The sequence below is a fragment of the Dendrobates tinctorius genome, unplaced genomic scaffold (assembly GCF_039654945.1).
Source record: "Dendrobates tinctorius isolate UK_male_01 unplaced genomic scaffold, ASM3965494v1 ptg000422l, whole genome shotgun sequence".
NCBI classification, from domain to species: domain Eukaryota; kingdom Metazoa; phylum Chordata; class Amphibia; order Anura; family Dendrobatidae; genus Dendrobates; species Dendrobates tinctorius.
In genome coordinates, this window is record NW_027362086.1 from 1,501,337 (window position 1) to 1,525,599 (window position 24,263).

The following is a 24,263-nucleotide window of genomic DNA, read 5'->3' on the forward strand; positions in this document are numbered from 1 at the left end:
GTGTCTGTATCCCACACTGCTGGTTAATTAATTCATCTATACTTGGTACACATCTCTGCACTATTGTTCCTGTAGTACTATTTTGATCATGCTGTTTTCTGACCTCGGCTTGTATTCTGACCACCTGCTTGCTTTCTGATTCTGTCCTCTTTTTTTTTGTTTTCCAATAATTTTTATTAAGATATTTCAAATTTAACAAACATAGGAAAAAAGGGTATGGGAAATGGGATACAGAAGGAAAGGGAAGGGAAAAGAAAATGCAATAGGAAACTCAATGAGTGATCATTTATAGCCATTACTCCATAAGCATCTTAAAGCTAAAAGCTAAGAATATAACTAAAACTTAACATCTGAAGTCTAAAATCTAAAATAAACAGAAGAAAAGAAAAATAAGATCCTATCTGGATTCATCAGTGACAACAAAACTAGTTTTTTGTAAGAAAAGTTTTATTCCATATTCTGTCCTCTTTTTGACCTCTTGGTAATGACTCCACATGATGATTCTTCTTGTTCCACTGTCCAGCAGCCTACATTGAGGCCCCAACCTAGGGGCTCTTGTATAAGACCAAATCCCTGTACAGGGGTTAAAGGGTGAAAGCCATGGCAACCCCTTGGATCTGGTAGATGTAGTAACTTGCTCTAAGTCTATATTTCCTAGCCGAAAGTGACGTGAGAAACTTTGACGGAGGCAAAACTGCATTTGATGCTATGTGTGGTTAAAAGGGTATGCTTAAGATTTGATGAGAGAAGAAAACGTTCCAATCATTAGGGGTTTGACCTCAGGGATCCCCATTGATTTTGAAAACTGAGATTCTAAGAGTCCTGTGTGAATGGAGTGGAGGTCCATCATGGGCACTGCCTCTCCTTTTATTATAGGAATGCCAGAGATCATCCAGTACAACGGTTCCATTAAGAATGAATCAAGCAGCTGTGCGCATGATTGACCACCACTCCATACACAGATGGCTCTTCAGTGCCCTGGTACTTGGGATTGGTTGGGGTTTCGGATCAACGAGTGTCCAGCAGTCAGACTGCAAGCGATTGGAAAGTTTTCACTATTGGACAAATAATGTGAATTTCCAAACTTGAGAATATTCCTTTAACTATCAATACTTTAGAACCTGACACAGCGATTCTAGTGTTGGGATAATGGTGTTTCAGAGTCTAATTCTATGGGCGCTTTCTGTCTGCTCACAAACCTTTCCTTTTGACAAAGTTTTAGGTTTTACACTATCTCATTTTTGGTAAAGAATTATATACATTACAATCCAAAATGACCAAAATAATAAGAATGCGATAATGGTAAATTATTTTGTCTCCATTTTTTAATGTGTGAAAAATTCAGTAATGGGTGTTGTGAGTTTGTGAGGAGAAGAAATCTATGGTTTCACAACAACTCCAGGAAGCAAATCTAGAAACTCTTCTTGCTGTGAGTATAATTTTTAAAATATGCAACGGTGTGATAACTTATAATAAGCCGCAAAGTCAAACCCCATTTTTTTGGCATTAATCCACATTGCTGTAAATGAAAAGAATCCTATTATGTATAGATATGCAGTAAATTCACATTTGCGTAGAGGGACAATATTTTTACATTACTAAAATGCTAAATTACCCCTAAGGACAAAAGGCGTAGCATCATGTTATTGTCCTACCTTAAATATTTTAACTGGTTTAACTGTTAAATTATGTGCCCATTTATAGAATTTACAGTCAGAATTTTGCTCAAGGACTAGCTAGTGACAGAATGATTTACTATATTCGCAACCAGCATTTTAATACCAATTAACTAAAGGTCAGTTGCTTATAACATTGAGAAATGACGAATTTTTGTAGCTTTTTGTTTATTACCAAGTACTAAATATATCCTTTTTTGTACTAGAGCACGACATAAAATGACACCTATATTCAGATTCCCATGACGTACATGCCCGTATATGCCTTGATATACTCTCCAGTTAAATATTAATGTTTTTCATACGGCTGTGTTTGAGTGATATAATTTACTGCAGATGTCATTTAAAACACACATCTGCTTATTTTCATAAAGATCATTAATTTTTTCTTATTTGTACTTTTTTCTCACAAACAAAAGTTCATTTTAATCAATAGATCTTTGAATAATAACTGCTTCCACAATTGGATGTTTAATTAAAATGTTCCTGTGCTGAGATACTCTCTGCTGTGTACTGTGAAATGGCTGTGTCAGACAGTGCAGGAACATGGTTTTTATGGACATTTAACTTGATTAACCCCTTCACCCCCAAGGTTGGTTTGCACGTTCATGACCGGCCAATTTTTACAATTCTGACCACTGTCCCTTTATGAGGTCATAACTCTGGAATGCTTCTATGGATCCCGGTGATTCTGACACTGTTTTCTCGTGACATATTGTACTTCATGATAGTGGTAAAATTTCATTCAAATAACTTGCGTTTATTTGTGAAAAAAAATGGAAATTTGGCGAAAATTTAGAAAATTTTGCAATTTTCCAACTTTGAATTTTTATGCCTTTAAATCACAGAGATACGGCACACAAAAAACTTGATACGTAACATTTCCCACATGTTTACTTTACATCAGCACAATTTTGGAACCAACATTTTTTTTTGTTAGGAAGTTATAAGGGTTAAAAATTGACCAGCGATTTCTCATTTTTGCAGCACCATTTCATTTCTACGGACCACATCACATTTGAAGCCACTTTGAGGAGTCTATATGATAGAAAATACCCAAAGTGACACCATTCTAAAAACTGCACCCCTTAAGGTGCTCAAAATCACATTCAAGAAGTTTATTAACTCTTTAGGTGCGTCACAGGAATTTTTTGAATATTTGAAGAGAAAATGAATATCTAACTTTTTTCACAAAAAAAATACTTCAGGTTCAATTTTTTTTATTTTACCAAGGGTAACAGGACAAATTGGACTGCAAAAGTTATTCTGCAATTTGTCCTGAGTACGCTGATACCTGATATGTTGGGGGGAACAACTGTTTCGGCACATGGCAGAGCTCAGAAGGGAAGGAGCGCCGCTTGACTTTTTCAATGCAAAATTGGCTGGAATTCAGATCGGACGCCATGTAACGTTTGGAGAGCCCCTGATGTACCTAAACAGTGGAAACCCCCCACAAGTGACCCCATTTTGGAAACTAGACCCCCCCAAGGAACTTATCTAGATATGTGGTGAGAACTTGGAACCCACAAGGGCTTCACCACAGAAGTTTATAACGTACAGCGGTACAATTAAAAAATCATATTTTTTCCACAAAAATGATCTTTTCACCCTCAATTCTTATTTTTCCAAGGGTAACAGGACCCTAAAAGGTATTGTGCAATTTGTCCTGAGTACACTGATACCCCACATGTGGGGGTAAACCACTATTTGGGCGCATGGCAGAGCTCGGAAGGGAAGCAGCGCCATTTGACATTTTTGGCTGGAATTGAGATCTGACACCATGTCGTGTTTGGAAAGCCCCTGATGTACCAAAACAGTGGGAACCACCCACAAATGACACCATTTTGGAAACTAGACCCCCTAAGGCACTTATTTAGCTGTGTGGTTAGCACTTTGAACCCCCAAGGGCTTCACAGAAGTTTATAGTGCTCGGGCATGAAAATAAAAAAATCGTATTTTTTCCACAAACATGATCAATTAGTCCCCAATTTTTTTATTTTCCCAAGGGTAACAGGAGAAATTAGACCCCAAAAGTTGTTGTCCAATTTGTCCTGAGTACGCTGACACCCCATTTGTGGGAGAAAACTACTGTATGGGCACACGTCGGGGCTTGGAAGGGAAGTAGTGACGTTTTGGAATGCAGACTTTGATGGAATGGTCTGCGGGTGTCATGTGCGTTTGGAGAGCCCCTGATCTACCTAAACTATTGAAACTCCCCACAAGTGACCCCATTTTGGACAATAGACCCCCCACGGAACTTATCTAGATGTGTGGTGAGCACTTTGAACCCCCAAGTGCTTCACAGAAGTTTATAATGCCCGGGCATGAAAATAAAAAAAATCATATTTTTTCCACAAACATGATCAATTAGTCCCCAATTTTTTTATTTTCCCAAGGGTAACAGGAGAAATTGAACCCCAAAAGTTGTTGTCCAATTTGTCATGAGTACGCTGACACCCCATTTGTGGGAGAAAACTACTGTATGGGCACACGTCGGGGTTCGGAAGGGAAGTAGTGACATTTTGGAATGCAGACTTTGATGGAATGGTCTGCGGGTGTCATGTTGCCTTTGGAGAGCCCCTAATGTACCTAAACAGTGGAAACCCCCCACAAATGACCCCATTTTGGAAACTAGACCTCCTAAGGAACTTATCTAGATGTGTGGTGAGCACTTTGAACCCCCAAGAGCTTCACAGAAGTTTATAATGCCCAGGCATGAAAATAAAAAAATCGTATTTTTTCCACAAACATGATCAATTAGTCTCCAATTTTTTTATTTTCCCAAGGGTAACAGCAGAAATTGGACCCCAAAAGTTGTTGTCCAATTTGTCCTGAGTACGCTGATACCTCATATGTGGGAGAAAACTACTGTATGGGCACACGTCGGGGCTCGGAAGGTTAGTAGTGACGTTTTGGAATGCAGACTTTGATGGATTGGTCTGCGGGTGTCATGTGCATTTGGAGAGCCCCTGATGTACCTAAACTATTGAAACTCCCCACAAGTGACCCCATTTTGGAAACTAGACCCCCCACGGAACTTATCTAAATGTGTGGTGAGCACTTTGAACCCCTAAGTGCTTCACAGAAGTTTATAATGCCTGGGCGTGAAAATAAAAAAATCATTTTTTTCCGCAAAAATCATATTTTTGCCCTAATTTTTTATTTTCCTAAGGGTAACAGGAGAAATTGGACCCCAAAAGTTGTTTTGTAATTTGTCCTGAGTAGGCTGATACCCCATATGTGGGGGTAAAACACTGTTTGGGCACATGGCAGAGCTTGGAAGGGAAGGAGCACCATTTGACTTTTTCAACGCAGAATTGGCTGGAATTGAGATCAGACGCCATTGTTGCATTTGGAGAGCACCTGATGTGCCCAAACAGTGGAAACCCCCCAATTATAACTCCAACCCTAACCCCAACACACCCCTAACCCTAATCTGAGCCCTAACCCTAGCCCTAACCCTAGCCCTAACCCTAACCCTAGCCCTAGCCCTAACCCTAATGGGAAAATGGAAATAAATACATTTTCTTTTAGTTTTATTATTTTTCCCTAACTAAGGGGGTGATAACGGGGGGTTTGATTTACTATTTATGGCGGTTTTTATGTTTGGCAGCTGTCACGCGCTAAAAGACGCTTTTTATTGTAAAAATAGTTTTTGCATCACCACATATTGAGAGCTATAATTTTTCCGTATTTTGACCCACCGAGTCATGTGAGGTCTTATTTTTTGCGTGACGAGTTGACGTTTTCATTGGTACCATTTTTGGGCACGTGACATTTTTTGATCACTTTTTATTCTGATTTTTGGGACGCAGAATGAACAAAAACCAGCGTTTCATGAATATCTTTTGGGGGGTTGCGTTTACACCGTTCCGCGTGCGGTAAAATTGATAAAGCGGTTTTATTCTTTGGGTCAGTATGGTAACTGCGATACCTCATTTAGCTAGTTTTTTTATGTTTTGTCGTTTTTTTGCAATGAAAACAATTTTATATAAAAAATAATTATTTTTGTATCGCTTTATTCTGCGAGCTATAACTTTTTTATTTTTTTGCCGATGATGCTGTATCATGGCTCGTTTTTTGCGGGACAAGATGACGTTTTCAGCGGTATCATGGATATTTATATGCGTCTTTTTGATCGCGCGTTATTACACTTTTTGTTCGGTGGTATGATAATAAATCATTATTTTTTGCTTCGTTTTTTATTTTTATTTTTTAAGGGGTTCGCTAAAGGGGTTAACTAATGGGACAGTTTTATAGGGCGGGTCGCTACGGACGCGGCGATACCAAATATACGTACTTTTATTGTTTGGTTTTTTTTATTTTGAAAAAATGGATTTATTGGGGAATTTTTTTTTTTTTTTTACTAATTTATTTAGCGATTTTTTTAAAATTATTTTTAACACTTTTTTTTTTTTTTTTTTTTTTTAATTTATTACCTTGTCCCAGGTGGGACATCACTGTCCTGTGACAGATCGCTGACCTGTCACATCACAGATCACTGTGACAGATCAGCAGTTTGCAGACTTCCTCATTCCTGCGCTTTGCATGCAGTGAGGAAGTCAGCTCCCTACAGGCCCCCGAAGGCCCCCGTCGCCATCTTGGATCCGGGGGCCTGTAGGGAAAGAGACCCCCGCAGCAGCGCTGCACATTGCGCTGCTGTGGGGGGCTCAGGGAAGCACGGAGGGAGCCCCCTCCCTGCCGATGCTTCCCTTTAACCCCCGGTACACCGCGATCGCATTTGATCGCGGTGTACAAGGGGTTAACGCGTCAGGGGCGGTCCGTGACCGCCCCTGACACATTGTGCCGGGCGTCAGCTGTGATAATCAGCTGACACCTGGCTGCGATCAGCGGCGCTCACCACGTGTGCGCCGCTGATCGCTGTGACGTAATATTCCGTCTATGGTAATTAGGTCCAGGGTCACATGGACGGAATATTACGTCCATTGTAGGTAAGGGGTTAAAGATATGCTGATGGCTTTTAGCACCGCAATGCTAAAGGACTTTTCTTTAATGTTAATACCTGTTACATCTCACATTCAGGAGGTGGAGGACAGAGTGTCCCATGTGGAGGACAAAATGGGAGAATTTGCATCTTCCCATAACAACCTTATTGACTCTCACAATGACATGGCAGAAGACATAGAAGCCATATATAATAAACTTGTGGACTTGGAGGATCGTAACCGCAGGAACAACCTGAAATTAAGGGGTGTACCAGAAACCATCACACCCTCTGAGCTGAGGGGTTATGTGCAAGATTTAATCCAAGTGGTGGTCCCCTCCTGTTCACCATATGAACTAATCATTGATCGAGCGCACAGAGTATCTCGCCCAAGCCACTTGTCAGACACTGTTCCGAGGGATATTGTTGCACGCATTAATTGTTATCATATTAAAGAGGAACTTCTGTCTTATTCCAGAAAGAAAGGATCTCTACCTTCACCTTTCCACCAAATAAAAATTTATGCTGATCTCTCGGTAGAGACACTGCGCTTCTGCAGACTAATGAATCCCATCACTGCAGCCCTCAGAGAATCTCAGGTGGCGTACAGGTGGGGGTACCCCAAGAAATTGCTCATTAACAACAAAGGATCGTGGCATACTGTCTCTTCATATGAAAGAGGATGAGATTTGCTTCATACCTGGGATATACAAGTGCAGGAACAACCTCAGAAACAAAGAGAGCCACCTGTAAGGGCAGAGGAGACATGGCAGAAAGTCCTCCCAAAAAGAAACAGGCGCTGAAGATATAATCATTATCTAAATTTTACTATCTTTTAACAAGGGTGGCATCTTGACTGGTTGGTGCGGACAGTGATATACCCCCCGCGGATTTCTTACTCCCGTGTTTTGTGGACCGAAGTGCAGTCCTCGGTCTGTTTGATGACTTTACTTCTGATTTTATTAGTTTGCATTGTGTTTGGTTTTTGTTTTTTTCTATCCTTTTGCATACCTGTGGTTTATTCGGGTGCAGCATTTTCCCGCTTTGCAGGGAATTCTGACAGGTGTAATGGGCAAACCATTAGTCATACTAGCATCCGTATGTTTACAATATGGTTATTACAATATGCTCACTTAATGTTAGAGGCCTAAACAGCCCTCATAAAAGATCTTATATGTGGAAAGAGGCGGTCGCAGCTAAATGTGAGGTGTTTTGTGCCCAGGAAACGCACTTATTGGAGAAAGACTCCCACAGACTGTCTCATCGGCTCTTTCCATATGTGGTCCAATCTAATTTCTCGAAAAAAAAAGAGAGGGGTGATGTTGCTTCTTCCTCGACTTATCTAGAACTTGACCCTGCAGGTCGATACCTCATACAAGTGGGCACCATAAATAATGTTTTATATACTATAGCCGTCATTTATGCTCCAAACCAAGTGCAGACTAGATTTATCAAAAAATTATTAACTAAAATCAATAAGGTTAAACAGGGCCATGTAATCATATGTGGGGATTTTAATTGTGTTTTTGATAATTCTCTGGACTCTTCCACCCCAACCTCCAGGGGTCCACCTGTTCCCCCCCTTAGCCTTTCAGGAGGACCTATATGACATATGGAGGGTTCTTCATGCATGTGAGAAGGACTATACCTACTTTTCACAGGTACATCACTCCTACTCCCGGATAGACCTATTCTTGGTTAGCAGGTCTCTCCTTAATATTGTCAACTCATCAGAAATAGGTATAATAACTTGGTCGGATCACACCCCCATAAACATGTCTATTCGGGAAGAATCTGAGTGCCCCCTTTACTCCCCGTGGAAGATGAACCTCTTTATTCTAAAAAAAACCCCATTTAGTGGCACAAACAAAAATAGCTCTTAAAGAATACTTTGAGCTCAATGCGGACTCGGTCACTAATTACTTCCATGTATGGAATGCGCATAAAGCGTTTATCAGGGGCCACTTTATTAAAATAGGCCATATTCTTAAAAAGCAATGAGAAAAACGCTTATCAGACCTTACAGCATCGATCAGTTCACTGGAATATATGAATAAAAGAGCCCCATCCACTGCCCAAATGTGTAAACTACGTGATCTCCGACTGGAATTGCGGGAATTACTCTTACACAATTATGAAAAAAAATCTTATGATCACCAAAGCCCATTACTACTCCCAAAATAATAAAGCAGGTAAACTGCTAGCATCCAGAGTGAAAATTAAAACTTCTAAAAGTAAGATCCCCTTTTTGAGAAACTTATCTCCTGATTCTAAGATATACACTCCTCGGGAAATCGCCAATAAATTTAAGGATTACTATGCTTCTTTGTATAACTTAGATCCAAGAGCAGACCTACATGGCCAACAGCCCCTGGTACAAATCTGTTTTTGTCAAGGATTAATCTCCCAACTCTTGCACCAGACCAGTTAGAAATCTTAAACGCACCTTTGACGGAGACTGAATTGACCAAAGTGAGTAATTCTCTCCCAGAGGCGAAGGCCCCAGGCCCGGACGGTCTTACAAACTTGTACTATAAAGCTTTCCAGGAGACCTTAGTCCCACACTTATGCAAAACCCTACAATTAGCAGCAAATGAAGGGAGCTTCCCAAAAGAAATGCTGACAGCTACTGTGATCACACTCCCAAAACAGGGAAAGCCACCGGAGGTGCCCCCAAACTTCCGCCCGATTTCATTGTAACACTGATGTCAAAATTTATGCTTAGTGTATTGCTCTGAGATTGGCGCCTATCATTCCTTCCCTTATTAACCCAGACCAGGCAGGATTTGTGCAAGGGCGGACTGCAGCTGACAACACCAGGAGAGTAATTGATTTGATAGATGTAATAAATAGAAGGGGAACACCAGCGGTGGTAGTGGCCTTAGACGCCGAGAAGGCATTTGACCGAGTGAGATGGTCGTTTGTCTTCTCGGTTCTGGAGCGTATGGGGTTTGGCGGTCGGGTGCTGACTGCTATTAAAGCTCTGTATTCTGCTCCGTCGGCCCGGGTTTTTGTGAATGATACCATGTCAGAGACATTCCCCATTACACATGGCACTAGGCAGGGGTGTCCTCTCTCCACCTAGTGTTCATTTTAGCTTTAGAACCACTTGCACAAGCAATCAGACAAACTCCAGATATCTGGGGCATAGAGGTGGGGAAACAATCTCATTGCATCACGTTGTATGCTGATGATGTGATATTGACGTTAGCACGCCCCCTGGAGTCTTTGCCGGCAGCTCTAGAGATTATTGAAAAATTTGGCCTCCTATCTTACTACAAAATTAATGAGAATAAATCTCAAATTCTACCCCTTAACATACCATTACCGCAGTTGAAACGCCTTAAGGCCATTATGAGGATGGACTGGCAGATGGAGCAAATTTCATACCTGGGAACGTTGGTAACATCATCCTCCACTAATTTGTACAAAGTCAATTACTTCCCCCTACTAGCAGATATTAAGAATGAGATGAGCAGACTCCAGAAATTTGAAGTCTCCTGGGTTGGTCGTATTGCACTGTTTAAGATGTTATTACTGCCCAAAATGTTATATTTATTTTGCACGGTGCCGATATCACCTCCGAAGGTGTTTTTTCAATGTTCTCTTAAGCTTCTGAGTGCCTTGATCTGGGAAGGAAAGCAGCCTCGGTTGTCGAGACATTTGTTGCAATGCGCAAAGCCAGTGGGGGGGTGGGACTCCCTAATATGAACGATTACTATATAGAAACTCAACACAGCCAGTTGAAGAACTGGTGGAATTGCGACCCCCCAAGTAGGTGGTCCCAAATAGAGGCACATTTTGCACCCTCACACGATCTCAGGGCGGTGCTATGGGCAGCTCTGGTTGACCCACGGAACCTGGGGGCCCTCCTTCAACTGACTAAGCACTCCCTGTCTAATTGGCTTTAGGTTCACTCCTCCACTCAGACACACATCCCTGCATTGCCTCTCGAGGCACCTTTAGAACTTCTGGAGGTGTTATCAAAGGACTTTGACCTGTACCATTGGAAGATAGGTGGGCTCACAGTATTAAGCGATATAGTTGAAGATCGCACTCTTTTACCTTTAGTCCAGTTGAAAAACAGGTTTGGCTTGACCTTTAAAGACCATTTCTCATATCTCCGGGTACAATACATTTTAAAGAAATATCTAAACTTCCCATATAGGGTTAATAGTGATATTATTAGGACCCTCTCATCTTTCTAGTCCCTAGATATGGGCTTGAGACCCCTTTATGATTCCTTGGGACATAAGAACAGATTTGTAAAATCTATACCCTTCATATTTTGGGAAAAAGACCTCGGTAAAGCCATACCTGACAAGGACTGGTTAAGAGCAATTAAATTGGCAGTATGGACGTTTAGATCTGCGTCCCACTTTGAATCACACTTGAAGCTGATACTCCGCTGGTATTTTACTCCCGTGAAGCTCCATTCCATGTTTTCCAACAGTTCACACCTATGTTGGCGAAACTGTAATCAGTTCGGGTCCTTATATCATATATTTTGGGATTGTCCACTTATAACTTCTTTGTGGGATCACGCCTTTAGACTTATTTCACTTGTAATGGGACAGATCGTCCAGCAGTCTCCCGAGGTGACGCTCCTCCTCTTAAACATACATACATTCCCCCCATGCTCTAGAGTGGTAACTGCTCATATTGTGTTAACGACAAGACTCCTATTAGCTAAACAGTGGAAAAAAGATGTCATTCCTAAGAAAGAGGCCATAGCTCAAGCAGTTAATACCACGTTTATTTTTGAAAAGATGCTAGCCCACAAAAATAACGCCATACAGAAGTTCACCAGGGATTGGCAGGCTTGGGAAGCCACACAGTTAGCGAGTCACAGTTGAACCAGTCAAATAAAGGTTGAGGGAGGGCCCTGGGTGGGAGAGGGTTAAGACCGGAGCTCTTTGTTTATATTGCAATGGTTGCATAATTACACATTTTTGTTACTTTGACCTGTGTTGTACATTTGTGATAATGTTGTATTATAGTATTTTCAATAAAAATGAATTTGAAAAAAAAAAAAATCTCATTGGGACTTTTACCAGGACCTACAGGGACTGGGAGAAATTCTTGCCACACCTCCTGTTTGCCTATCGGGAGGTGCCCCAAGAATCCACGGGGTTCTCCCCATTCGACCTGTTATACGGGAGGCGGGTAAGGGGACCCCTAGACTTAGTGCGAGAACACTGGGAAGGGGAGGGAACCATAGAAGGGATACCTATTGTGCCCAATGTGCTGGAATTCTGGGACCGCGTATAGGAGCTGACTCAGGCTGTACGTGGGAACATGCAGGCGGCCCAACGGCACCAGCGCGTGTGGTACGATCACAGGGCCAAAGAACCCACCTTTGAGATAGGACAGAAGGTCCTGGTGTTAGAACCTACTAGGCAGAACAAGTTCAAAGCTGCGTGGCAGGGACCCTATCAGGTAGCGGGGAAAATAGCCGACACCACCTACAATGTCGCCGATTATGATGACCCCAGGGTTATCCGCGTGTTCCACGTGAATATGCTGAAGCCCTACTGGGAGTGCCTGAAGATGTAGTGGCCATCTGTGCACCCGAAGCAGAGGATTTAGCAGGTCTCCCCTTGCCTGATGTCTTAGGGGAGAGGACTCTGTCTAAAACATGAGACCAGGTACACTTGGGAGAAAACCTAGGGCCTCGGGAGAGACAGCAGGCGGAGGCGTTGTTGAGGCAGCGACAGAGGATGTTTTCAGAGAGACCGGGGTACACCCGCCTGGCACAACACAAGGTTGAGACCCAGGATCAGACCCCCCAGAGACAACCCCCCTTTTGCATCCCTGAGTCTGTACAAGAAGGGATGCGACAAGAGATACAAGAGATGTTGCATTTAGGGGTCATTTAAGAGTGAGATAGTCCCTGGGCATCCCCCGTAGTGTTAGTACCAAAGAAGGATGGGACTACCCGGTTTTGTATAGACTATCGCAAGCTAAATGAGAGAACAGTGACGGATGCGTATCCCATGCCGCGTGTGGATGAGTTGTTAGACCGGCTGGCGGGGGCAAAGTATTTGACCACCATCGATCTATGCAAAGGCTATTGGCAGATCACCCTAAGTCCTGACGCTATTGCCAAGTCTGCATTTGTCACCCCGTTCGGCTTATTCCAGTTTCGAGTTATGCCATTCGGGATGAAGAATGCCCCTGTGACCTTCCAGAGGCTGGCTGATCCGCTTCAGGATGGTCTCCAGGACTATGCTTGTGCCTACCTGGATGACATCGCCATCTACAGCGCGACATGGGATGCGCATCTAAATCACCTAGAGACAGTATTGGACAGGATCCACAAGGCCGGAATCACCTTGAATCTCAACAAGTGTCACGTGGGCAAAGCAGAGGTTCAGTATTTAGGACATTGGGTGGGAAGTGGGAAACAGCGACCAGAACCAGCCAAGATTGAGGCCATAGCCAAATGGCCCACCCCACGCACTAAAACCCAGGTCATGGCGTTTCTAGGGACAGCAGGGTATTATAGGAAATTTGTCCCCAATTACAGCAGCATAGCCAAGCCCCTCAATGATCTGACCCGTAAGAACCCCCACAGCAAGGTAACCTGGACCTCCGAGTGTGAGGAAGCCTTCCGCCAGCTAAAGGACGCCCTCACAAATACTCCGGTATTGGCCGAACCCGATCCAACTAAACATTTCCTTTTTCACACAGACGCTTCTATGTTTGGACTGGGGGCAGGGCTGAGCCAAGTCAGGCCAGGCGGTCAAGACCACCCGGTAGCTTACCTGAGTCGAAAACTACTGCCCCGTGAAGTAAGCTGTGCGGCCATCGAGAAGGAGTGCCTGGCAGTAGTATGGGCACTCAAGAAGTTACAACCATATTTGTATGGACGACAGTTTTCCCTCCTAACGGACCATAATCCCCTAGTGTGGCTTAATCGGGTCTCTGGATACAATGCCAGATTACTGCGGTGAAGTTTAGCCCTACAACCTCTAGACTTCACCATCCACTACAGACCCGGCAAGCAAAATGGTAACGCCGATGTATTAAGTCAACAAACGGAATTTGTACCAACCCCATAGACTTCGGTCATCCCCAAGCCGATCCGTTAAGGATCAGACTGTGTATGCCGATCGCATCACTAAAAAGGGGAAGCCGTGTTACAGAACCCCCCCAGCACCCCGAATAGGAGATGCATGTATGATAGGTGCAATGTGAGATTCATACCCCTAATGCAGCAACCGACCAGCTGCGACCCCTGGGCAGAGGTAAACAAGACTTCTGACCTCCCCCACCTTTGTAAATCCCACGGTAAATGATCGGGGGTCGCCGGCCACCTGCGGCTATTGTAATGTACGTCTGGCGTCTTAATTGGAGCCTGTTATCTACCGGCCTGCCACATATTGATTGTTCTGTCCTCTGTATGTATACATATTCTGAGACCGGTGAGTAAAATGTTGTCACACTGGAAATACGTGGAGAAGCAGTGATCTATTATATGTTCCCATGTTACAAAGCCTTTCGAGCCAGCGTACTTCATCCAGAAGTGAGGAAAAGCAGAGTGGACCTCCTGAAACACGGGGTGGTAATGTAAGAGGTATTACAGCACAGAAGACCCCATTACAGTCGGTCATCACCTAACAGCACTGTAGCCCCTGGGCCGAGTGTCCCATGAGGAGATAGTCGATCATCAAGACTTCTAGCGGTTCCTTAGTTTGTATGGTCTGGATGGGTGCCCTCTGTTCGGTGCTCTTAGGCCTCTTTCACACATCAGGTTTTCGCCGTCAGGCACGATCCGGCACTTTTGACAAAAACCGGATCCAGCGAAATGCAATGCCGGATCCGGTTTCCCCCCCATTGACTTGCATTAGCGCCGGATCAGGCCGGATGGCCATGCGTTTCATCCGGTTTTCGCCGGATCCGGAATGTGTCACAATCCGGCGTCTGGAAAAAATGGCTACTGTAACGTTTTTTGTCTCCGGCGAAAAAGCCGGACACGCCGGATCCGGCGTGTCCGGCTTTTTCACACAATGAAAGCCTATGAGCACCGCAATGCGCCGGATCCGGTTTTTTGGGTCTGAGCATGCTCAGTAGCTCTGCCCACAAGACACATATATAAAAGCATGACAGTGAGACCCTCAGCCACACCCAACATGCCACCCAAGACAGCAACCAGGCGCAGGAGAAGGCAGGAGACCACTGCAGCACCATCAGCACCACCAGCACCACCCCAAATGGAGCAGCATGCTGAACAACGGGAGGGGAGTCCAGTAGCAGATGAGAGAAGGTAATTATCAAATCCCCCATTCCTCAAAACTAGGGCCATGGAATATCAAGATATTCATTGGCCCTTTGTTTCTCTTTATTCAACAGCCACCCAAGAGATGCAGCAGCAGCAGTGGTAGCACTGGCAGCACTGGCAGCAGCAACAGCACCACCCACAGCCATGGAGTTTGGCCAGCAAGAGGACAGCACATCTTCTTCTGGGAGCCCTCCCTCGCATCGTCAGCATTTGACGGTAAGTTTTTATTTCCAAAATCCATCATCTCTGTAATATATGTCTATTCATTGCCTTTTATTTCAAAACAGGAATCACAAGCTGAAGAGGAACTCCCAGAAGAAGAAGGAAGGGGTGGACATACACCTGGAGTGGGCTCACAATTGGTAAGTTTTTTGCATCAAACGCAGAAACACAACATCACACTACACACAACACATAGAATACAATGTTCTGCAGACCACACACAGCAAACAAATGCCAACATCCAAACACATAAATTTTTTTCTTTTCTTCTCTAGTCTTCCCAATCTGGTGCTCGGCCAAGAGGTCCTCGCAGTGCCTCCCAGGGTCGTCGGCGACAGCAACGCGGCGGTCACCAGCGTGTAAGTATAATATTTAAGTGAAATTTTGGTACACTTTTTATTTCATGTCTTAAGTGTGGTGACTAATTTTGCTATTTTTCTCTTTTACTTTAACAGCCTTCACAGCGTGCTCCCGACTCAGACGGTGAGGATGGAGGAATAGATGTGGACCACCTCATCGATCTCGTCAGAGAAAGGGAGCCACTATGGAATATGGCTGACCGCTGCCATGCTGACCTGATCATTACCCGACGACTCTGGGAGGAAATCTGTTCGCTCCTTGTGGCCCGCTGGGAGGACCTCGATGCTCGGGCCCAGATTAAAGAGCGTAAGTATATACAGTACTGGTTGCTTGATGTAAACCAGTGTTTCCTGAACTCCAGTCCTCGTGGTCCCCACGGATCATGTGTTCAGGATTTCTATTTACTATGGAAATCCTGAAAACATGACCCCCCCTGGGGACCATGAGGACTGGAGTTTGGGAAACACTGATGTTGTATACTAACCACTTTGTCCTTTCTCGTTTCAGGGGACAGAATTGTGAAGCGGTGGCGGTCTGTGAGGGATCGTTTCAAGAAGGAGTTCAATAAAGAGATGCGGGCCCCGAGTGGATCTGGAGGACGCAGGAGCAAGTACAAGTACGCACGAGCCCTGTCGTTCCTCCGGGATACAATGGTCACCAGAAGGTAAATATTACACACCACATGTGAAAAAAAAATGTTTAGATGTAACAATTTTTTTTCAGCCAGGGCCATGCCATGTCACTATTTTAATTGTTTTTTTTTCTCTTTATTCCACAGCACGGTGAGCAGCACTCGGGAGCCTGCACGATTGGACCCTTCTGAGGTGATCCCTGAGGAGACCGGCACTGAGGGACACTTCGACCGCCCCGGTACATCTGCACCTTCCCAGCCTTCCCACACATTCGACCCATCTGTCCCATCCACCAGCACAGGAGCATCGTGGCCGCCTACATTACATGAAGCTGCTGGTGAGGAGATCGCTTTCCCTTTACCCCACCCTTCTGCCCCTGCCACCTCTAGTACACCTGTGGGTACTGGGCGGCAGCGGAAGAGGGGTCAGGAAAAGACTTATGCGCCAGAGTTCTTGCATCTGAATGCATCTTTCCAGAACTGTCTAAAAGTCTTGTCAGAGCAAATCTCCACAGGCTTTCAGCAGAACAACTCCAGCATTCTGGAGGTGAAGACCCTTCTGCAAACCATGCATTCAGAAGCAAGATCTTCGCCAAACCACACCTTTTTCAGGTCTGTTGTGGAGCGCATGGCAACGCTCTCCTACCCAGCAGATGCATGTAATGCATTCATGCCACGGTGCTCTCCAGCTCGTTACCTCCCAACCTCCTCCTCCCACCCCAGTAGTTCCTCCACCTGCACCCCCTCCAGCCACTTTCCATCCTCCCCCTCCTATTACATACCAGCCACCTCCCCAGTACCAGCAACCTCCCCAGTACCAGCAACCTCCCCAGTACCAGACATCTCCCCACTTCCAGCAACCTGCCCCGTACCAAACTCCTTCCCCGTACCAAACTCCTTCCCCATACAACTTGCCATCAACATCATCTGCTCCTACAGTCCCTGCCCAACCCTCCACTCCACCGCCCACCACCTCTTCTGCCTTCCACATGTCCACCCATTCTGTAGCTTTTTCCACACCTTCACCTCTAACTGTTCCTTCCCCACCACGATCCCAGTCCTCTCTCCACACTCCCAGTGTCGAAGTGTCCCGCATCACCTCCAGCAGTAGTTCCACCCCACACTACACAGATTTGTAATGTGTGTTTTTTAATAAAAATGCCCATTGGGTTTAAAACCTTTATTAAAAAAGTTTTTTGCACTTTAAAAACATTTTACAAAAAAAAATATTTGAAATAAAAGTTAAATTATCGTTTCACAATGGTTGTCTGTCATTTCTTTCTGCGGCGAAATATGTTTAAAAAAAAGGTGAAATACAGGGTATTTCAAAGGTAAAAAGGTATTCAAAACCAGGTATATAACTGTGGGTAAATTTTAGCTTTTTGCCACAGTTGTGTTCCTGGTTGTGTTTGAAGCAAAGTATTTCACCTAAAAAGTTGTGTTTATTGTTGGTGATTTCCTAACAATGTACACAACTTTTGTTAAAAGGTGAAATACTTTGCATAAAACACAACCAGGTACACACCTGTGGCCTAAAGGTAAAAATAGTAAGACCATGACAAGATAGCCAACTTTGGTTGGCAAAGGTATAAACTGTTGGTACAGAAGGTACACAAGTTTGGTTAAGGGCACAAATCTTTCACACTCTGTCATCCTGCCAGTGTACTCTGCCTTGAGGTGACATAAACTACAGTGCAAAATTGTCCCTCATTACTGAAACCGTCACAGAACTTCTAGTGGTAATGTCATGGTAATCTTGCAAGGTGGTTTCTTCAGAGGTGTCCTCAATGGAAATGGGTTCCTTGCAGATAACAAAATTGTGGAGTACCACGCAAGCTTTGATCACCTCGTCCACAGTTTCTGTCTTGAGGTTGATCGCAGTCAATAGGACCCGCCATTTGGCTGTCAGAATACCAAAGGTACATTCAACCATTCTTCTTGCTCTTGTGAGGCGGTAATTAAAAATGCGTTTTGTTCTTGACAATCCTCTGCTACCGTACGGTTTCAAAAGGTGTTCTGACAGCTGGAAGGCTTCATCCCCTACACAGACAAATGGCATAGGTGGACCAGATGTTCGCGGCAGCGGTCTAGGGGGTGGGAACTGGAAGGTGTTTCCATACAGTTTACGCCCCATGGCAGACAGTTTGAAAACTTGAGAGTCATTGGAGCGGCCATAGGCCCCAATATCAACAGCAATAAATTTGTATTCCGCATCAGCGATGGCCATGAGAACAATTGAAAAATATTTCTTGTAATTGAAATATTCCGACCCCGATCCGGCTGGCTTTACAATGCGGATATGTTTTCCGTCCACAGCGCCCAAGCAGTTAGGAAACTGACATATCTGTTGAAACTTTTCTGAAATTTCAATCCACCTCTCTGTTGTGGGCTCTGGTAAAAACTCTTCAGCTAAGGAGTCCCACAGTGCACGGCATGTGTACTTCACTATTCCAGATATGGTGGAAATCACGAGTCTGTACTGGAAATGCAGTAACGAAAGGGATTCTCCAGTTGCAAGAAATCTGTGGGGAATTAAAAAACAATCAATTAGTTTAAAATCACAGCATTACATACCAAAAGTCAGCTATAACACTTGGAGCTGCAAACTACCACCAACAAGATTGCAGTGAAAGTGTGCTCTGATGCGAGCATATCCAATAAATGTGGCTTACCTTAAAGTCACCATCAGACGCTCTGCGGGTGAAACAGAGAAGCGGCAATAGGTGTCCGATTTTCTTATGAGGTGTGCAATGCGCTCCACCAAGTAATCAAAATTCTCCATTTTCATCCGAACATATCCAAAAAATTTATCCGGGTTTCGTCTAAGGTCCATGCAGAGTGTAGAATAGACCCCACGCGTCATTCTCTTGGCTGTGATGGGGTGGATCCACAAACGTCGTCTACGATGCCTGATGCACTGCTGCTGTCTCGCTCTCTCCTTCTCCAGAACAATCACCCTCAAACGATTCGCCTCCGCTGTAAAATCAGCCAAATTCTTCAAAATATTTCCAATCACAACATCCATCTTCGCCAGTAACTTGCTCTTCTCTCCAACCTGCACTTTCTCCTTTACAACCTGTCAAAGAAGGGCTGTAGGAACACGCTATATATAGTTTTTCAGTAGCCAATCCCTTTCGGAAGGCCACAAGGGGCGATTTTAAAAACCGGATCCGGCGTAATCCGTCGAAAAACGGATCGAAAACCGGATGAACCGGATGAGACGGATCCGGTTTTGGCTGTCAAGCGCAAGACGGATCCGGCAGAAAACCGGATCTGTCATGTCCGGTTTTACTAAACATTTGCCGGATCCGGCGCTCCGGCACGACGCCGGAACGCGCCTGACGCCGAAAACCTGATGTGTGAAAGTAGCCTTAATGAGGTTGCATACTCAACATTGCCAGCAAACCTCTTCCAGCACAGACTCCAACCGGGGGGCAGTACACGTACCACTGTAACCATTGGTAGGTCTTTGTGGACCCGAAATGAGCTCCGAATTCATGGGCTTCTTTAGCCACTTCTTGAGTCATTCCTCCTGGGATGACCACCTGCTACCTTACTTCCATATCTTTTGGCTGTTGTCTCTTACGATATAACACCGATTCTCGCACCTCCAGCCTATCCCACTGGTGTAAGACACTCTTCATCTCAGCATCCAGACCATCTCTTTCTTGTTTACCCAGCTTCTGCGTTACCCACCATTTCATCTGTCTCAGTCCTTTGTCTTCGTCCTGAACATGTCCCCATTCCTCATTGGTTCTCCCCAGGGATCGGGGTAGTGCGCAGGCCTCCCTACTTGACTGGACCGCAACCAGTGAGGGCTTAAACTTACGAAAGTCTGGGATTTCTTCCTCTTCAAGTTGTTCATTGAGATTCCCCACTGGGGTCTCCACCGTCACTCGTGACAGCCCATCAGCATCTGAATTTTCAGTAGCAGAGCGATAACGGATGGTAAAGTCAAACTTGGCTAGGCGAGCCACCTACCGTTGTTCAAAGGCCCCCAATTTAGCATTCTCAAGGTGGGCCAGGGGATTATTGTCTGTTCGAACTTGAATCTTGGTCCCTGTCCGGAAGCTCGCAAACTTCTCTGTCATGGCCCACACCAGCGCCAGGACCTGTAACCGGAAAGAGCTGTAATTATGGGGGTTTCTTTCGCTGTCTCGCATGGACCTACTGGCTTACCCAATGACTCTCTCCTGTCCATTCTGTATATGAGAAAGTACTGCACCGAGTCCAAGAAGGCTACCGTCTGTGTATAACAGGAACGGTTGATCAAAACCTGCGTAGGCCAAAATCGGGGCTGAAGTAAGAGCATTCTTTATAGCCTGGAAGGCCTCATTCTTGTCTCTGGGCCCAAGGGATGCACTGGTTCTTCGGCACTCCGGCGGTCCCCCTCAGCAGCTCATTCAGAGGCCCTGCCATCTTTGCGAAGTCTTTGACATGCCGATGGTAGTACCCGGCAAGCCCAAGGAAGGCCTGGAGTTCCCTCACTGTACGAGGGACTGACCACTTCTGGATAGCAGCCACTTTTTCTGATGAGGGTAGAGCTCCATTTTGTGACACTATGGGGCCCAGGTACTCGATCTCCCTCTTGAAGAGGTGGCACTTCTTTGGCTTCACCTTCAGGTTATGAGCCCACAGTCTTCTGAGTACCTGTCCAAGCTGGCAAGGTGTTCTTCAAACGAGACAGAAAACACGATGATGTCATCCAGATAGATCAGGGTAGCTTCAAAATTTAATTCTCCCTAACACTTTTTCATAAGCCGTTGAAATGTGCCCGGAGCATTGGAGAGCCCGAAGGGCATCCGTTTAAACTCAAACTATCCCATAGGGAGGATGAAGGCAGCTTTTGCTTTGTCTTTCTCTGCCACGGCTACTTGCCAGTATCCACTTGCTAGGTCCAAGGTGGAGAAGAACTTGGCTTTCCCCAATGCTGTCAAGGATTCCTCGATGTGGGGTAACGGGTACAAGTCTCGAACAGTGCAGGCATTGAGTGTCCTGTAATCTACACAGAACCGAATGGTCCCATCCTTTTTCTTGACGAACATCACTGGAGCCGCGCAAGGGCTCTGACTACTCTGCACTACTCTGAATCCAGCATCTGCCTCAGTAATGTCTTTACCTCTTGGTACATCTTGGGTGGGATCTGCCGGTATTGTTCTCGAATTGAACGGGCGTCCCCGGTCGGTATCTCGTGTGCAATGGTTTCACTACAGTCGAAATCTTCAGTGTGACGGGTGAATGCAGCCTGGTTTTCCCACAGCATAGCTTCTATCGCTTTCACACGCTCAGGGCCTAAAGAATTCACATCCACTTCCATTTGAGCAAGGATGAACCGGCCATTCCACTCCGGGGATGGCGTCTCTTCGGGTCTCGCAGCAACTGCTGGGGTCCACCCCGCACTGTCTGTCGGCGATAAAGACCTCTCTTTCTGACTCGCCAATTCACCCTTATGTAGGTACACCAGGGCCAGATCTGTCCCTCGTGGCAAGATGACTTCCCCAGGGCCCACGATCATAGCTCTTACGGGGGACGTGTCCTCGCTGGACCACAGCTATTATACGAGCTATCATGACTTCCTGGTCCACCCCTCCACCTACCACAGGCTGAACAATCACTTTCAACCCGCCGAGGTTGCGAAGAGTCCCCACTGGAAGGTGCAATATACTTTCTCGTTTGGGAGGCAGGATTACAGGCTCTTTCCCAGGGGTCCTGATGACCCCTACCATCTGATAAGATGGCACACTCTTCTGCATCACACAGACATGGTTCGGTCGCTGAAGGGCTTCTTGAGTAGACTTGTGTGTAGCAGCCTTCTTCCAATAACTGGGTTCCCGTTTGGTAAACATAATCTGATCGAGTTCACATAGGATATTCATTCCCAGTGCTACAGGCACATCTTCTTTGATGGGCACGGGGACTAGCAGGATCCCTTCTTTCCCCACTTCTTGCCCACAGATTTGAATATTCATCTACATGACCCCTGCGACCGGGATCGATTGTTGATTGGCAGCAAACAACCAGATCAATGTCTCCTTCTTTGGCTTGGCAGGGGCCTGAAATGCTGCTTGAAATACTTTTCTGGAATCGTTGTCTCTTGTGACTCGGTATCCACCAAGCAATCCACTGGAATACCCTCAAATTCAGCATGCACTGTGACGGAGACAGCTGCTACTGAGTCGATTTTTTTGAGTGGACCCTCTGGGTCGTGGCACCCACCCACCTAAGGCAAGCTGACCCTGTGAGGAACCACAGGGAATGTCAGGGGCAAGACAAAGGGGGTGAGTCACCACAACTGCTGGAACCAGACGGCCAACTCAGGAAGACACAGGTGCACGTGTCTGGCAACAGGGAACGTGCAGGATACAAGACAAGACAAAGCATAGTCTCTGGATATCTTCATTAAAGCATGGTCTCAGGGTAACATCAGGTGTAAGACATAATTACGAGGACAAAGTGATACACAGCAAGGTGCGTGCGAGGGCACGCCAAGGTCCAAGGCATGGTACGTGCTAGGTGACACGCCTGGGTTCAGGCAAGGGCCAGGTGTCATCGGAATCCAGACATCTGGCAACGATCAACAGGCTCTGGACATCAGGCTGTGGACATCAGGTCCGGACATCAGGCCGCAGTCATCAGGCTCCGGACCTCTGGCAGCGATCGGCAGGCTCCGGGCATCCGGCAGGCAAGCCAGGGTTCAGGCAAGGAGGCTTGCTAGAGCGCACGCCAGAGTACAGGCTAGGGCCTGTGCGTGCTAGAGGGCACGCCAGAGTACAGGCTAGGGCCTGTGCGTGCTAGAGGGCATGCCAGAGTACAGGCTAGGGCCTGTGCGTGCTAGAGGGCATGCCAGAGTACAGGCTAGGCCTGTGCATGCTAGAGGGCACGCCAGGGTACAGTCTAGGGCCTGTGCGTGCTAGAGGGCATGCCAGGGTACAGGCTAGGGCCTGTGCGTGCTAGGGGGCACGCAATGCACAGTGCAGAGACAGCGTGGGTGCAAGGAAGCACAGAGCATGGTTGGGGCACTGGCTAGATGGTCGAGCTGAGGCTCAGATAGGCGGGCAAAACTGAGGCAAGCACGTCTGAGGCACAACAGGTGGACACAGCTAAGTCACTGGCCGACGAGCACGGCTGAGGCACAAGCCGGCGGGCACAGCTAAGGCGGGCATGGCTGAGGCACAAACAGGCGGGCAAGGGAAGGTCAGGCGCGTGTAAAGGGCACATGAAGAAACAAGGCAAGGCTAGGCAAAGTACAGAACAAGGAGTGGAACGTAGGCAGAATCACAGAGCCGGGTACAAGAAAGAGAAGCGGAGCGTATGCTAGAGCCCAGAGCCAGGTCAGAGAAATAGAGCAGAGTATAGACAGGTAGCGGAACGTATGCTGAGGCACAGAGCTGGGTACAAAGGAAAAGCGGAACGTATGCCAGAGCACAGAGCCGGGTTCAGACAGAGCACATAAAGAGAACTACAAGTCTAAGAATAGCAAAGACAAAACATAGCACAAAAGACAACACAAGACATGGCACAGGACAATAGGCAGAGTCCAAGAACAGAGCGTGTGCAGAGAAGCACAACAGGGCAGAGTGCAGGGGCACAGAATACAGGGAGCGACCAAGCAGGAACAAACAGCCTAGCAGGGAAGCAACATGATACTCAGGCCCCGACCATAGGAAGGGGCGGTCTGATATAGGGCATTAGCACCTGAACTTCCGGGTCAGGACCAGAGGAGGACTTCCAGGTCGAGTCCTCCAGGATCATAGAGAGGATCACATGGTCTGGTCCTCCAGGACCATAGAGAGAACCACAGCAGGCAGAGCAGAGCTGGGCGCGCACGCAGCAACAGCATGCAGCCATAAGGTACACGTGCACACTAGCGATGGCGCACAGCCATGAGAGGTAACAGATGTGTGCACAAGCAATGGCGGACAGCCATGAGGTAGAGTACGAGTGGGCACCAGCAATGGCAGGCAGCCATGAGATGAGGTGTGCATGCACACTGCTCTAGGGGTCATGCAGCATAACAGTCATGAGGTGCGCATGCACACTGTTCCACGGATCATGCAGCATAACAGTCATGAGGTGCGCATGCACACTGCTCCAGGGGTCATGTAGAATAAAAGTCATGAGATGCGCATGCACACTGCTCCAGGG

At 46.0% G+C, this 24,263-nt stretch overlaps 1 protein-coding gene across 1 annotated transcript in view; it reads left to right on the top strand.

The window, feature by feature from the left end:
• The first annotated feature begins 23,950 nt into the window (after positions 1-23,950).
• The window catches only part of CSRP1 (cysteine and glycine rich protein 1), a 347,337-nt gene continuing 347,024 nt past the window's right edge, over positions 23,951-24,263 (top strand). Inside the window, exon 1 of the mRNA XM_073564013.1 lies at positions 23,951-23,969. The gene's annotated coding sequence lies outside the window, so the exon portion shown is untranslated. The remainder of the gene's footprint in view (positions 23,970-24,263) is intronic.